We start from the raw sequence: 12,066 nt of genomic DNA, 5'->3' as shown, positions 1-12,066 counted from the left end.
CACCTTGGGACCAGCTGATTAAAAATAACTATAAAAATGTCTCAGAAAAGTGATTACAGTAATGAACTGATGCATTTAAAGTGTGCCTCGACCGTCTGAATATGTTTTTGGGCCACTGTATGTGTGACAGTTGTTTGGCACAATGAGGGGAGAGAGAGAGGCCCTTGTCCAGGGCAGAGGTCTATAAGAACTTGTTTTATCCTCTGCAAGAGACAGTACTGACCAGCTGTGTTCAGTGAAGAACCATGGCTTATACAAACACACACAACCTTTGATCAAACCACCGTGGCCCAGCCAAACATGCCCTTAAGCAGACACAGAGCATACAAACAGTCATAGATCTAGCTGTATGTTTAAGTGTGTGTGTACGTGTGTGGAAGTTGAGCTTGGCATAGTGAAAAGGCAACATAGTGTGAAACTCAAGAGGCAGTGTAAATAAAGAATGAAAAGACAGTAAGAATCTTTCTCTTTCACTTTGTCTGTCTCCTATGCTAATTATTAGCATGCATGGCTGCAGTACACAGTCATGGGCTCTGTTCCAAAACCTAGTGAGCTCCCTAGCCATCTATGGCTTACTTAGACAGCTGCCTTCTGTGGCAAAATGCCGCTAATCGCATGAAGCATATGAGAGACACAACACATAACTGATTCCAATAGAGTTTGGTGTTAGCATGTTTGTATATAACAACATGATACTTGCATAAATGCATGACAAATGTTGGAAAAAATTAGGACATGTAAACACTTCTTTTGAATCTGTCATCTACTTTCCAATTTAAAATAGCATTATTCAGATGAAGTAGCCTATATGAGACACAGCAATTGATTCCACCAGTTTGATCTTAGCATGTTGCTATGCTAACGATATGATACTCTAAGCATTAAAAAAGGCATTGCAAACATTGGGTAAAATCAGTCAGTTTTAAATTATCAATAATGAATGAACAATTATCAAGAATTTAGCGGTGGTTCTCAATCAGGGGCCGGGGCTGACTAGGGCAGGGTTGCCAGGTTTTCATAACGAAACCTGCCCAATTGCTACTCAAAACTAGCCCAATCATGTTTCGGGGGGGTCCGTTCCGGGGAGTAAAATTCACATTTTTGTTGGGGTTCCCTGGTAAAATTCGCATTCCAGGGGCTAAATATCATATTATTTGAAGTCACTTCAGCCCGCGAACATGAAAACAACACACAGTATCAGGATTAAAGTAGCCCAATTCAGCGGGAAAACCATGGACTTGGCAACACTGGACTAGGGGGCCTTTGCAAACTTCCAGGGGTCTTATTATGCTCAAACACTAAAAAAAAAAAAAAAAAAAAATAATAGAATAAGTACATGAGGTAAATGGCTTAGATAGGAGAGCCTTTGCAAAGAAGGGCCTTGGAGTCAAAAATGTTGAGTATATCATCGACATTTCTCTTGACAGTCAATAATCTTGAATCTATGCTGTTTTAAAAATATGATAAAACAAGTATCTTAGAAGCCAGCATAATGTTGCTGCCTACCTTTCTGGATCAGCTGCTGCATTGGCAGTGAGCCTATGATTAATCCCTTATAATGTTGTCTAGATAGGCAGCTCACTAGGTTGTGGAATAGAGCTATAGTGTCTCTCCTAAGCCTACAATAAGGATAACTAAAGAGGCACCACAACTAATTAGTTTTAACTGCAGGAGAAACAGGCACTGAGGGATGAGCTAGTCTAAGAAAGAGCTGGAAAGCAGACCAGAGCAAAGCTTATCCAATTGATTTATATTCACAGAGGTCAAACCCAAATTCAAGGATCTGGCTAGTCTCAAACACTGTCAAAATTAATTTCCTCCACCTCAAAACATTTCTGCTCAAAATGGAGGTATCGCCTGCCCTCTTGTCTCTCTTGGAGAGTTGCCTGCTTCTGCCATAATTCCATCAGAGCTAATTGCTTCCAGCACCGTTGTCATTTCTGCGAGAGAGGGACACTTTTCAATCAACAAAAGCCTGTCCGTGCTGAAGCGTGGCTGATATGAGATCTGCTGTTGTGTGTAAACATTTGGAGCAGCACGATCTGTACGACGTGATAAATTCAAATTCCATGTTATGGCAAACACCTAAAAATAATTAGCCTAAAAATAATGTGCTGCCAGGTTTGTAAACTCTGCTTTTTATGGTGAAATATTGTGCTGTTGTATATCTGGCTCATTCTTGGTCTCTAAAGCTTGTTCCTGGACTGTAAGTTAGTAAGTGTGGCCCTGTTCTCTGGCAGCACTGCAGGGATACTGCAGAGTCGAGTGTATACTGCCCCTGTCCGCAGTCAATGCGAGCCACTGACTCCAAAAGTTAATATTTCCCTCTCTTCCACCCATAAATTTGCATGTGATTAAAAAAGCTGACCTAAATGCATTTTGAGCACCACGAGTAATTAGTTAGAGCATCCTTTGTAGGAGGGCATGTGTTAAGAGGTTTTATCCCCCCTTTTGGAAAATCCAGCTAACACCAGCTTCAGATGGTAGCTAGATTGATGTAGTGTTCATACAGGCAGTGCAAGACAACAACTGAAAATTCATTATCTTCAGTGAGAAATGGCAATTTGAGCTGACATCTGTGACAAAGTTCAACTTTATGCACATGCAACTACCAATGACTACTAGCAACTTGGTAACCTGTTAAGGCCCCGATGTATTTCAAGCGAAATCAAAGGACGAAGTTGTGTGTCGTCATTTCGAACAAAATCAGGCCAAAACAAAGTTCGTTTGGAGTTTGTTTTGGGAGTTTGAAACAGCTTGCCAAAGTGAACTTTCCGGAAATGTTTGCTCCGGCTGGTGAACACCTATGAACTACCATTAGTCTATGGCAATTACGTAATAGGTAGGTGCGCTTTGGGACTTCGTCTTCTTTGACGTGGAAATCTTCTCTGGTTAATTTCCTCTGTTGAGTCCAAGGTCAGACTTCCGTGAGTGAAAACATAAACATTGGAGAGCTGCTTTATAGTAGAAATTGAAGTGTAATTCTAATTTAAAGCATAAACACTGACACCGTTTTTTCATGTTTAATACTGTAAAGCTGTTTGGTTTAAAGCAATGTAAGTAAACATGACTTCACTTGACTAGAGTGCCAAATTGCAGAGCTCATGCAAACATCTACATCACTATGATCAGATGCAGATTTTGTTGTGTGTTTATTTTGTTATTGAGAGGAAAGTGTGCAGAACATATTAACATATTTATCTAAACAGCAATCTCAGCAGAGTGGACGGCGTCAGGATGTTCGCTACCGGTATACCGCTGCTCACATATTTCAAATTTCTTTTTACCCCAAAGCGAAGAACGAAAAAGAACGCCACCCTGAGTATATCGAGGCCTTTAGTGGGAAGACAATTTTATTGGTTTCTAGCTGGTCCAACTTGTTCTAAATAGTTGATCAGCTGAGATCCCATTTGGTAGACTCTGGAGATCAGCCTTGGTTTCAGCCTTGTAGATCATATAGATCTATCTAGTTAGAGCTGGTAGATCACCTTGGACAAGTAACAAACCAGCTACCATATTCTAAAAACCAACCTGACCACCTTAAATTGGTACACCCTGGTTTTCCAACAAAGTCCACTGCCTTCCTAATAGAGAACAAGAACTGAGGAACACAAGTTGCCTTGCGATTCTCATCTATATCAAGCCCTGGAATCAGTTCCATGTAGAATGGAGATGCCCTGCAAACAGACCCCCCTTGACGTTGAGGAGGAGTGTCAATGAGGGGCTAATAAAGAAAGACAATGAGTAAACAAGTAGGGCAAGACCACCCCAGCTTGTAGGACCTCCCTTCCTCTCTCTGGGCTGGCACGGACTCAATGGGATCTGCCGTAATTAGTCTCACCAATGCTTGTTTAGCATTTGCATATAAATGCTCTTGCTGGCAAGTGCTAAACACACCATCACGAACCATGCCCAAAACAGACGGTGACCACACCTCCGGACCCTCCAGGAGAGGGAAAGGGGTCCCAGGGGGCCCTCCGCAGACACAAGCCCCCTCTGTGGCTCTCCTCCCCCGTGCCCGTTGCCTTCAACAGGTTGGCACCCATCTGCTAGCAGCGAGGGGCCACGGCTTAGCCTGCTCTCAGTTCCTGTTTCATAGGAGATTGTGAAAGATGGCAGCCAGGCTTCCTGTTTCTCTGCTTATGTCATGAGAGCGTTTCGACCCTATAAAATGAGCCCTGACAAAAACAGGCAGGCGCACACATAGTGTTCTCAGGATATTTTAAAGGATTAGAATTAAAATTTCAATGGCTACCAACGGGGTTGAAGGTCCAAATTGTGGTTTCAGTGCAGCTTCAAAGGGATCTACACGATCCCAGACAATGAATAAGGGTCTTATCTAGCGAAATGATCGGTCATTTTCTAAAAAGTTAAAATAAAAATTATATACTTTTTAATCACAAATGCCCGTCTTGCACTGCTCTGCGATGTGCCAGACATTACGTAATCACGTTGGAAAGGTCGTAGGTGGAAGTTGGGCGAAAAATTCATCTCATTTTCTCCTCCAACTTCAAAATCATCCGACATTGTTGTTTTACCTTTTTTTTGTAAAGGCCGTTAGACTTATTCTTTGCACGTTCGCTTTGTAGACACTTGCTCGGTACTTCCGCCTACGTCAAGCGTGACCTTTCCAACGTGATTACGTAATGCGTGGCGCATCACAGAGCTAGTGCAAGACGAGCATTTGTGGTTAAAAAGTATATATTTTTTATTTATAAATCTTTTCACTAGATAAGACCCTTATTCCTCGGCTGGGATCATGTAGAGCCCTTTGAAGCTGCACTGAGACTGCAATTTGGACCTTCAACCCATTGAACTCTGTTGAAGTCCACTATATGGAGAAAAATCATGGAATGTTTTCCTCAAATTTCTTTCTTTTCAACTGAAGAAAGAAAGACAAACATCTTGGATGACATGGGGGTGAGTAAATTGTCAGGAAATTTTAATTCTGAAGTGAACTAATTCTTTAATACATTTTCTTTCAGTCCGTTCAGACTGTGTTAGTAAAGCGCCTGGCCCCATAGATGGAGTTGAGAAACAAAAATAACACAAGACCTCTTCCCTGTAACTGCTCTGTGATCACCTCATCTAGCCTTGGGATGGCTGCTATTGTTCTCTTTCTGTACAACATGCAACAATTCTTTCCTTTCCATGAGCCTCCCCCTTCTCCCTCTCTCTCTTTCAGTTTCCTCCACGTCTCTAGCAGTTGTTATGACAGATCGATTCATAAAAACGGAGTGGAGGAAGGAAGTGATGAAACGAGTGTCTGTGCACCCTCCACCCCTCCGTCCCATCCACTGTAAACACAATGAAAGTCACCAACAGGAGATACCCACACCAGAACGGAGATAAGCTACAGAACACTCAGAAAAACACACACAGCTGGCCCTCGCAGCAGTGACTGCTAGCAGTTCTTCTCCCTGCCTAAAACTAACACTCGTCGGACTCTGATAAATTGTATTGCTCTTTCAGAGCTCGGGATATTCTCTGTGGAGTTTTCAGTTATTCTTTATTTAAGTAGCAACTTTTTCTCAGATGTTTTTCTTAAAATTCCTTAGGAAAGATAGAGTTATAGACAATTGTTGACAATTTTTAGAGCAAAGCTATGCAATTAGTGAATAGCATAGCTCAAACAATTTGTTCTGGGATGAATTTGATGAGAAACGTTTGTGAAATCTTTGGCTTTAATTGCAGACGGTGGTATCTTGGCACAGTGTGTGACGTTGTTGAGATCTTTTCTGAAATTCTAGAGAAGTCTTTTTTTCCTCAGGAGAAACATCTGAGGATCAGGAAACTTAAGCTGGCTCAGAGAAACAACTGAGTTATTAAATAGACCTCATTAACATTTCTTCTTTTCTATGGGAGGGAGCCAATGTTGAATTTAGCAGACAGATATTTTTACATGCAACATGATTCAGTTCCATTTACTGTATGTGATTTGGACTTCTGACAAATTCTGACGCCCTGTCACACGAGTGTCATATTCCCTGACAGCACGTCTGTCATTACCAGCTTGAGACATTAATATTTACGTGCCACTGAACAAATTAGCTTTTGATGTGTATTTCTAGCAACCGCAAGCCAATGCGTCCCTCGACTTGTGTCATCCAGTCTACCTTTAAACAGCCATCAGGTTAAACTACAGTGAGAGAAACAAGAGGGGAGAATAGGTTATCTTGCTCATGTGTATAGTTACAAACTCATCACAAAGCGCATCGAAAAAGGCGACAGAAAAAAGGGAACAAAAGATTGGCACTTGACAAAGTAACTGATCCATAAATGTTTCATGTGAGCGCCAAGCCTGTCTTTCACCTCTGCCTGACCCCCCTACACTCCTCTCTCTTTCTCTCTCCCACTCTCTCGCTTATTTGCTGTCCGGTTAGTTCACTCAGCTTTAGAGAGAACCAAAAATACAAACATAAAAAAAATCATCTATTATTCTTTAAATTAGATGAAAAACAGCTGAGAGATAAGGACACAGCAGCTCCATGAGAGCAAAACACATGTGTATGAAATGTGACTAGGAAAGATTTTAGTGGAATGGCAAGTCATTACATTTAAAAATTAGACAGTATTTTAGTAATGTTAATAGCTAAGGTAATCATTTTTTTTATTACATGCACAGACAAATTGTTTGCAATAATACAAGGAATGTGCATTAAGAAACAAAATATAGTCAATGTTGTCAATAGTGTTACGCATTACAAGTAACGCAAGTTACGTAATCAGATTACTTTTTTTAAGTAACGAGAAAAGTAACGCATTACTTTTACATTTACAACAAAATATCTGAGTTACTTTTTCAAATAAGAAACGCAAGTTTTCCCATTTATTGACTGATAGCTTTCCTGTCCCCAAGTTGAGCTAAATCGGGAGTGCAGATGCGTTGTGCGCTGTGTGAACACGATGGGTATTGTAGTTCTTGACTAAATGTGAACTTTCATTTACTCATTTTACTTGCATAAAAACAGGTTCAGTATTCATCAAAATGAATAAAAACAGTGAAATGCAAACCTGAAATAATTAAATATGTTAAATAATACAAATATACTTTATGCATTTAATCTCACTTTAATAACTTTGCTGCTGACCTTCGATAATCCAATTCAACCAAAATATTGAACATTTGCAAAAACTTTTTTTTTTATTTATTTTTTTTTATTAAAAAACAAACAGGCAAGCCCAGCCCAGGTGAGAAAAAATAACACAAATGTAATGTAATGCATTACTTTTCACAAAAAGTAACATAATTAGTTACTTTTTTAGGGGGTAATGCAATACTCATTACTTTTAAAAGTAACTTTCCCCAACACTGGTTGTCAATTATGTTGCCTTGAATTTGAAAACAGCAGCTGATACTGATTGTGTGTCACAAAAGGTCGGTCTGACACATGACAGAACGGCAGACAGCATGTGTGACGTCACGGTGTGGGGGTCACCGATCTATTGTGGCTGTCTGGCCTTGAGGAATCCCCAGTGGCACGATTGCACCCCAAGCCCACTCATCCAGTCCCCCAAATTAGAATCAGGGTGAGGAGCTGCTTGAATATGTTACAACCTAAGGACGCAAGGTCAGTTCAACGGAAACAACAGAAGGGGTTCAAGCCTTTTTCCACACATTGTCGCCCGCTGTCCTCTGAGTGTTTTTTACATGTGTGTCCATCTCTGTATAGAGTCACATAGCTCCTTTGATTTATTTCCCATTTAAGATTCTTAAAATGCATAAAAGGAATAAAACAAGTGTTTAGCAGCACAGAGACAGAGATTGTGTGTGTGTGCACATGTAGGTAACAGATGAGTAACCAGACGCCCCATCCTCAGAAGGACAGACAGCAATAGTACGACTTCACTCAGGCCTGATTTAATTGTGGTCCTATGTAACACTTAATAGAGAGCACAGTGCACCTGGCAAAAACAAGTTACACCCAAGAGGGGGTGGAGGGGTGTCCAACAGTACCAATTAAACACCTTAGCCAATGAGCTGACCTCTCACAGGACTCCTCGTGCCAATAAACCAATCACACCGCACCTCTCATGTCTCATTAAATACCTATGTGATAGGAAGGCGACAAGGAGAGACAGCTTTTTTTTCCGCCCAACATTTAATTATAATGTCTGGGAGGAAAAGAAAAGAGTGAAGTAAACAATCATCATTACTATTGAAAACAACACCACTTATTCTGAGCGCCGAGACACAGACACTGATATTTGCACACTGCTGTCATATTTTTCTTTTATTAAAACAAAGCTTATACAGCTTATTTACAACTCGTAAATAAGCTACTAAAATAGTGTAAAAGTACTAAATTAAAAGCCTCAACAAAATAATTTATTGAATAAAATATGCATTTACATATTACAGTGCTTCTTAGAATCATTTAAAAATATTAAATTGTCAGTCTGAGACTGTGGTTTCATAAATGATGCGTTATAGAAAGCAAAGCAGAACTGAATCCTAAATTTATTTCCTCATAGAAATATTTGAAATGGCACCAAAATGGCTGCCATCAGAGACGAATGTGATCTGTCTGCACACTCTACCAGACACTGGCCTTGATCCTTACACACACACACACACACACACACACACACACACATATATATACACACACTAGCATAGACAAAACAGGATCACAATTGGTGTATAAATAGGTACAAAAATAACAAATTTCATAAATGCATTTTTTTTATTTATTACATTAGATTTAGTAAAGTTAAATTTAAATTATTTACATTTAATCATTTATCAATTATACGTGAGAAAATATAAATACAGACCATAAAATGCTTAATTTTAGCATATTGTTCAGAGTCCTTATAATTATTTATATTATATAAAAGATAATAATTATATCTAGGTGCATGACATTTTATATATATATATATATATATATATATATACATACATATATAATTCTTACAAAACATTAATTATATACAAAGAAAAATAAATACTATAATAAACAAACTGATTAAAAAAATGTGTTAAATATATATATAAAAAAAAAAAATATATGTACTAATATTAGGTTAACATCCAATCACTGACACAGCTTAGTACCAGTTTATGAATTTGATGATTAAGTGTACATTTTGAGAATGGAAATTAGAACAAAACAAATTCTCATTTCCTGTTTTTCAAAATAAGAAAGAAAAATGTGTACAAAAAAATGGCACTGGAAACAGATGTAACATATATGGTATTAAATCCTGCACACGTGTGTGTGAGGTGAAAGCCCAAAGGAGAGGTGCTGTTAGAGGGACACGGAGCCTGTAGCACTTAGGGGCCATTTTATTGCTTTGCTGTGGTCAAGTGAGGTGCAGCGAGCTCAATTCCAGCACAACAATGACAAAGAGGGCCGCCGAGACAAAGGGGTATCTCTTTGCCTCTTAACCCCTTCAATGCTAAACACACACACACATCGAAGCCACAAGCACCCCGCACATAAACACTCTACGATACATGGGACAGTTTGTAATAGCCGCTCCGTCTCAGACCATACTAATGGATACAAGAGTCAGACCGGTCTGACGGGTAGAGCTAGGCCTCAACAACACAAAGACAGAATCGAACGACTCTACTATACCTTTATTTCCTCTCATCCTCGCTCTCTCCGCTCCTCCTCTCCCAGTGCACCATGGGGGACCCGTATGGGCTGCTGCACATTTGCAAATGAATCACGCTTTTTGTTTGAGTTTTTTTTCCCCTTCTCCAAACATGGAAAAAGGGAGAGAGGAGGGCGAGCGAGCGAGAGAAAGAGAGAGAGGGGGGCTCCTGCCATCGCTCTTTTCTTTTCTGCTGTCTTTAATCCTGAGGAGGATAAGCTGTGCCGTACACAGAGAGGAAGTGCCATCGGCCTGTCGGGCTTCACCCGTTCCCACTCAGCATTCCTGCAGCCCTCACACACTACACACACACGCACGCGTGCTGTCGATCACTCACTCACATGCACAGAAAAGGCCCGCGTTACTGACAGCACATGCAGCACATGATCTAAGCGCGCTCGCCGATTTGTCATTCAGGAAAGAATTGTGCTGCACATTTCATAAAAATCTATTTTTATGTCCGCACCACTGCTGAGCAACATGCAGCCTAAACGGAAAAAAAAAAAAAAAAAAAAGTAATAAAATAAAATTCATATGATTAAAAATAATGAATAACTAGCTACAAATACTCTCGCAAAAAAACTGTATAGCTGCAAAACCACACTATTATATTCTTTAGAAATGCAGCAGTAATGCAACAAATGACTGCTTTCTGTGATATTACCCAGCCGCGAAATCGAGAGACAGAGCATGATACAGCGACACTCCTTGACCGAAACACACACACACTCAATCCAGGTCTGTTTTCATGTCATGGTGCTAATCTAGCCGAGGCTAACACTGGCTGTATCACATGGCATGCTAAGCGTAAAATGCGCTGGAAAAATGACATCTGCAGACGCTCTCAGGGCCCCGATCAGCCTGACTGATCAACTCCACCGCACAAGTCTGCTTCTCACACGAACACAATTGACAAATCATATTAATATCATATCACAAAAACAGCCATTACAACAGAGCTTTAGAATATTAGAACATTTTGTATATGTTATTTTATATATATATATATATATATATATATATATACACATACATAATGTTTTCTTTATTTATTGTATTTATTGCCATTTAAAAAATCTTATTTGATTATATATATATATATATATATATATATATACACACACACACACACACACATTTATATATTTATATGTGTGTGTGTGTGTGTGTGTGTGTGTGTATATATATATATATATATATATATATATATTTATATATATCAAATATTTATTATATATATATACACAAACATAACATTTTTTTCTCATATATTGTATTTATTCATATTTAAAGGAATAAATATGTAAAACTAGATCATTCTCTACTATGTGCATGAAGAGGACTTTTCATTTGAAAATGACACTTGTAATACACTTGGACTTACACAAAAATAAATGTGCACACTTATGAAATGCGTGAAAGGGAACAAAAAAATAAATAAAGGAGGGAACGAGAGTGAAAGAGAGAGAGAAGGCAAGGATCGGGTCAAAGTCACAGGCCACAGGACCCCACGCTTTGTTTCTGCATGGAGAGAAAGGCGACCTGGGCTGCCAGTGTCTGTGTGTCCTCCATGTTTTATGCATTCTGCCTCTTTGTGATGATAAGAGACAGCGCGGAGGGCCGGACGCTGGGCTCCGGGGTGCAGCGAAGAGGAGGGGTTGAGAGCTGGTCCATCTCCGTGGTGAGAACATGAAGCTGCCTATCGAAACTAGCGGCCGGCTACGCTGTTATTATCCACCTCAACCACGGCCTCCACAACACTGCCGCCTGCACAGCCATGCTACTATGCTAGAATTCACCCTCACAAACACACACACACGACACGCTTGGAGGTGTACCACTGCAAAAACACCCTGAGATAACATCTATTATATATTTACGCAAATATCAAATTCGTTTCTTCAGTTGCTATTTGACAGTTTCACAGTATATACACAAAAATGGCTTCATTCTGTTGTCTGGATTTTCATAAATTAGCCATTTTGCTTCGCATGAGTTTGTGAAATGCAGGCATTGTGTGTCCTCATGACATTAGCTGTGAATGACAAATGCTGAAGGCTACGTCTGTCTCTCAAAATATTCCCTGACCGACGGAAAATGTGCAAAAGCAGCTTCTTGCAATAAAAGAGGAATTCCTGTCCCCGTTCCACACACACACACACACACACATAAATGTCTCCTTTTCAGGGCTGACCCAGCCTATAAACAGCTCAGGATCTACTAGATCAGGTGAGGACTTCTGCTTCTCTCTTCTATCGCTCATTTTTTCCTTTCAAAACCAAAATAAAATCACTTTATTTAGCAGTTTGGATGTGTTAGTTTAATCATGCTGTTATAACATGTATAATGTACATGAGTTTGTATATGCACAAAATGTTTAGGTAAAGAAAAAGATAAATAAAAATAATATCTTTATATACATATTAGGCAGATGAGATCATGTGCACACACATAGTCTAT

At 39.6% G+C, this 12,066-nt stretch overlaps 1 protein-coding gene across 2 annotated transcripts in view; it reads right to left on the bottom strand.

Annotated features, from left to right (window-relative positions):
• Nucleotides 1-12,066, bottom strand: part of zfhx3b (zinc finger homeobox 3b) — a 168,764-nt gene that overhangs the window by 149,082 nt on the left and 7,616 nt on the right. The gene's annotated exons all lie outside the window — the stretch shown is intronic.

Source organism: Ctenopharyngodon idella, chromosome 7 (genome assembly GCF_019924925.1).
Source record: "Ctenopharyngodon idella isolate HZGC_01 chromosome 7, HZGC01, whole genome shotgun sequence".
Classification (NCBI taxonomy): domain Eukaryota; kingdom Metazoa; phylum Chordata; class Actinopteri; order Cypriniformes; family Xenocyprididae; genus Ctenopharyngodon; species Ctenopharyngodon idella.
This window is presented reverse-complemented; position numbering and strand designations above follow the sequence as displayed.